Raw genomic sequence first — 5,448 nt, 5'->3', positions numbered from 1 at the left:
CACTAGTACTAAGTCACTATGATTATATAGCACTTGAAAAGGATATTTAGATCATCTGGGAGATATAAGGACGAAGTGAAGGAATGGAAAGCTACCACTTGGACAATCGGGGCTCGAACAAGGACTCAGTAAGAAGCGAGAAGACGGTGTGGAGTAACGGTGCCCAAGCACTTGAACCATCGGGGATCGAACACAAACGTATTTTATAAGCAGCACAGATCTAATAAATTTAAGTAAATTGAAGTGTACACAGTTGTTCTCACCAGTTCTTTAAAGTATATAATTTTGTTATTGAACTTTGTATTATCTAATAAATATTAATCTTTGCACAGGTTGTACATAGTCATATATGTTTACCTAGATGTACTCACCTAGACGTGATCACCTAGACGTGATCACATAGATGTGCTCACCAAGATGTGCTCACATAGATGTTCTCAATCTAATAATCAGTCTTTCATCTTGTTTAAAGTTTAAGTATTACAGATACTTTAAGCTGATTTTGTACTATTCATCTTTGTTTAAGTAATGATCGCAAGGTAGGAATCCCAGTTGAATGATTAGATAAAAAAAGGGATACATCAGTATATTTACAATTATATATACAATTTATTTTAGATAAATCAACAAAGTTTTTGAACCTTGTATTTATCTAATTAATATTTTTTGGCATATGTTGATTATAGGTAAGATGTTTACCTTATGCGTTCACCTAGTGTATTCACCTAGATGTTTTCACCTAGTGTATTCACCTAGACGCTTTCACCTAGACAAGTTCACCTAGACGTGTTCACTTCTATGTGTTTACCTAGTGTTCACCCTAATCATTAATTCTTCTTGAATAAAGGTAAAGCTATTACTAAAACCTAAAGGTAATTTTTGTACATATCAAGATTTTTTTAAATATTGATAACACGATAGAAATTATATCTGTAAGATTTGAGTTTTTAGTAATGAATGAGAGAAAAGGGTTTAACGTAGAATAATTTCACGATATAAATATTTCATTGCTAATATGTAAATAAACACAATATTGAATCATAAATCGATAAAAGATTAGTATAAATATAACTAAAAAGTTCTTAAACAGATGGACATAAAGTGATTAAACAAATAAAACGTAATTTTATAAATAAATCAAAAGCGGTTGAATAATTAATGAAGGTGATTAGACAGATAAATATGGGTGATTAACTATCGAGAAAAGTGTGATTGGATTAATAAATAATAATTGAACAAATAAATTTAATGTGATAAAAAGTGAATAGATAAAACTTGTTAGAATTTATAAATAAAAAATGATTGAATATTTAAAATTTTATTAAATAAATAAAAAATTGTGTTAGATTCAAACTAAACAATTATCTTGGTAATATATGGAAAAAATTGGAAGCTGAAGTATATAAATCAGATTTCGAACTGGTGACCACGTGAACACCGGGTCCAACCTCCCAGTCTGACCATGACTCCTCCTGCTTAACATTTTTTTTTTTTTTTGCAGGGATATTCCAGTGCGGGCCCTAAATCTCTGGCTGGCCCACTAGGTGTTGCTTGTTTCTGTTTTACTTGGGCGGAGTATGAGTATTTATGACTCGTATGGTCGCTTCAGTAAGATTTTGCCATATGTGTTTAACAACTTCTTCTGCTCTGTTTAGTCTGCTTGAAATCCTAATACTGCTTAACTAATTCTTCCACTGAGCAGTATTTACCCACAGTGTGATTGTTAAATATGGGTTTCTATGACCGTAGAGTTTTGGTAACTTTCATGTGCAAACGCAGCGTGCTACTAAACACATGGCTCTGTATGACTAACCATCCTGCGAGATGGGGACTTGTATTACCACTGCTACCTTATTCAATCTTGTGTTGTTGATATCCTCAAAATGCATCCGGAGTCTGCCAGTGCAGACTGCTTATAACATGCCTCTGTATGACTAACCATCCTGTGTGATGGGGATTTTTTAGCATCACCTAGTTAGCTTTTTTGACACACTGTACTTCACTTCATATAGTCTAGGGTAGCTGCACTAATGCAGATGTACCTCATATCTTAATAAAAAAAAACGCAGCGTGATATTTAGCACATCTGAATAAACGATCAACACTAAGAACAGTCTAGCATTTTTTAGTGTGATGAGAACAGGAATCGTCTGTTAATATTAAATATGGCTTACCGTTCCTGTGGTAATCTGTCTGATTTGTAGAGCCTCTCTGCTGTTATATGTTAAATAAATTTTATTTAGAAGCATCTGTTTATAATCTCAAGCCAATGAGTAAGAACTAATAGTTATTGTGTTTCTATGTTACAAGCTGTACATTGGGAGGCTGGCGACTGCTTAATGTGCATTAACAGAGTTCAGGTCTTTTTGTGTGTGTGGGATTACACTTACACGCCGAGGAGTGGACCAGGATCGGATCAAACATAGTTGAGGAAATAACCATTACATGTGTAAAACAATGCGTGTTTTGATCAAGGTATTCAAGGCCAAAGACAGATTGATTTGTTTTAGAGTGTCAAGGCGGGACGTGGTCGGACAACGACCACATTCAAGCAAGAAGATCCAAGCTTGAGAATAGAATCGGAGAGGATGTCGGCCACAGAAGGTGCAGGTCCACAGTCGGACGACAGGGAAGATGAGGGATCCAGAGCAAGGTATGGGCCAGCTCTAACGGTTGTGTATAGTCGAGTTGTTGTGGGTGTGTGAATAGATGAGTAATGACAGACTAACCCTGGGGATGGTCTTATGTGATTCATGGTGGGAGTTTAGGATATTTGTGCGAGGTATGGACCGGTTTGGGTCTATACCTGGGACTAACCGGTCCAAAGTAGAGACCGGTTAAAATGGATTAAACTCCCATTTTCGTACCGCGCGGAAATCGAGCTCAGGATCCTCAATTACAAGTCTAGAACATAGTCACAGTGCTATCGACAAAAATGGTTATCGGGCCTGTCCGGGAGTTGAACCCGGGCCTCTCGCATCCTAAGCGAGAATCATACCACTAGACTAACAGGCCTATATATATAAATATATCAGATCATGTATTTCTTCCAAAAAAGGTCAATGACACTCCAGAAAATATTTAAGCAAGGCCTAATTTCCTTTTGTTTGGCAATGTTTGCCTCACCGTACCTCCAAGGAGAGACAAATTACTTGCATTCTCGGTCATTAGGGCGATAAATGAATACCCAAGGTGGGTATATCCTAGTTCGCCTGCCTTCTGGATCAAAACACACCCTTTGCGGAAATGTAGAAACAACACATCAGAAACGTACAAAAGCAGAGCACAAATTTCCAAGAAAATTGAAGAGGGAAATACCTCAAGTGCTACTCGAGTCCTCACCAGTGACGATAAAATTGGTGCTAGAAACTCTGCCACAGCACGAGCCATGCAAGGCAAGCACCCACCCAAAGCCCCTCGAGACGAGAACATTGTACCGCCACCAGCCGGGACTAGTTCAGACCCATTAACTGATGGTGAATCTGAGGTCTTCAAAGCAGCTTTTTCTTTTCCACCTGGGTTAGCAGACGGCTTTACAGGATTAAACCCTAACCCATAAAGCAAATGTTAAATCCCACGGTTGGTGATGCTGCAGAAGATCTTCTTTTGGAACTCAAAAGGTTGATCAATGCGTGCCTGGCTAGTAGTATACCTGAGGTCATCAGGCCCCTCTTTTTTGGTGTCTCCCTATGTGCTCTCAACAAGAAGGATGAGGGAATCAGGCCATTCCTTGTTGGCAACACTCTCCGACGCCTGGTTGCCAAGGCTGCCACGAGGGTTGTCAGCCAGCAAGCGGCTGAAATCCTGTAACCAATTCAGCTAAGATTTGTTATCCCCCCAAGGCTGTGAAGCGGCTGTTCATGCAGCACGAGTATACATCACCAACATTTATGACTAAAAGGCCTTGCTCAAACTAAGCTTTAAAAATTCCTTTAACATAGTCAGAAGAGATGCAGTGCTCTGTGTTGCACATAGCTATTTCCGGCCCCTCTACCCGTTCATTCGGTATTCCTACAGTGAGGAAACAAAATTGTTTTTTGGCGATCACGAAATCAGACGACGAAAAGGTGTTGAGCAAGGTGATCCTCTAGCTACTGTTCTTTCTGCTTAGTCTTAAAAGAAATCACCGAAAGCTTCCAGCGAGTTCAACATCTGGTGTTTGAATGATGTCACAATAGCTGGCCCCCTAGACCACCTCTTGGAAGACATCACAAAAATAGAGGAGCAAGAAGTCAGCCTGGGTCTCTTCCTAAACCTTCCCAAGTGTGAAGTAGTCTCTTCCAACGCAGACATCATAGCTAAATGAGGTTATAGCATACAGGACAACATACAAAACACGATCCTCACCAAACCGGTGGCGAACCACCCACATCTTAAACCTAAGACACAAGTCAAGGTAAACGTCTCTCACTTCTTGTCTAAATCAGGACCAAAGTTATATGGCGTAGTTAAACCCTGTGTTCGGTTTGGCAAATTCACAATGCACCATTACACGAGTTCGCAAGTTGGTATTCGATCCTCCACAATCCAATTGGTTCACGAATATTCCTTTCGTCCATCAAATTTCAAATCCTTGTCCTTGTGGTGGCGTTGCGCCACCACAAGGAAATATCTTGACATTATATAATATTAGTGGCATTAAATTAGCTGCTCCTCTGATCAACTCTTAGAACGTTAATCAATTAAGGCGTATTATAGGCATCAGACTGTTACAGTCACCATGTACTGTCGCGCCAGTTGATAATAAAGGGCATGAACCTATAACATTCAGCCTGAGGTAAATTTTTGACAGTATCTATTCTGAAATTAAGCACGTGAATCCCTGCAGAAAGTATACTGGAAAAGCGTTTGTAGCCAGACTCGCCTCACACGAGTCCCCCTTCGGGATAAACTAAACAGGGAGAGGAAGGACTCGAGGAGGAACACATTGTGAGTTGGAAAAGGTGTGGAACACAGTATAAACTAGACTGTGTGAGGAGCACATGGTGAACAATTGGTTAAGGAGACCCCACCGTAGCTTGCCTCACGTGAGACTCTCATGCCTATGAAGACATCGCGACACTTCTCTGGTGACACCCCAGCAAGCCGCTATTGATTAACTACCGTTGCCTTAAGTGTCACAATACTGCATTGTTTTGGCGACACACGAAGCATGTGGCAGTGTGCCTCACGAGGAAGGCCAAGTGATTCCTTTAATAGTCCTCTATAATATTCCTCTAACCAACACAGGGTTCCACCCTCGACGCTCAGCTATGTGGGCAGGGATCCACATACCTGCTCCTGCATTCAACAGCTTTGACCTGCACCTGTCCCCCGTTCATAAAATTTATAAGCCTCTAAACACTAAGCCCTTTTACCTAACTAAGAACATTTGAGTCTATACAACCCACCTAATGTATCAAGTAAGTAATTATCAACAGAAGGCACCAAACCGGGAAGGCTATGTAG

At 40.0% G+C, this 5,448-nt stretch overlaps 1 non-coding gene across 1 annotated transcript; it reads right to left on the bottom strand.

The window, feature by feature from the left end:
• Nucleotides 1-2,944: 2,944 nt before the first annotated feature.
• On the bottom strand, nucleotides 2,945-3,015 carry TRNAP-AGG (transfer RNA proline (anticodon AGG)). Its single transcript has one exon. It is a non-coding gene; the product is annotated as a tRNA-Pro (tRNA).
• Nucleotides 3,016-5,448: the final 2,433 nt, after the last annotated feature.

Source organism: Procambarus clarkii, chromosome 1, assembly GCF_040958095.1.
Source record: "Procambarus clarkii isolate CNS0578487 chromosome 1, FALCON_Pclarkii_2.0, whole genome shotgun sequence".
NCBI classification, from domain to species: domain Eukaryota; kingdom Metazoa; phylum Arthropoda; class Malacostraca; order Decapoda; family Cambaridae; genus Procambarus; species Procambarus clarkii.
This window is presented reverse-complemented; position numbering and strand designations above follow the sequence as displayed.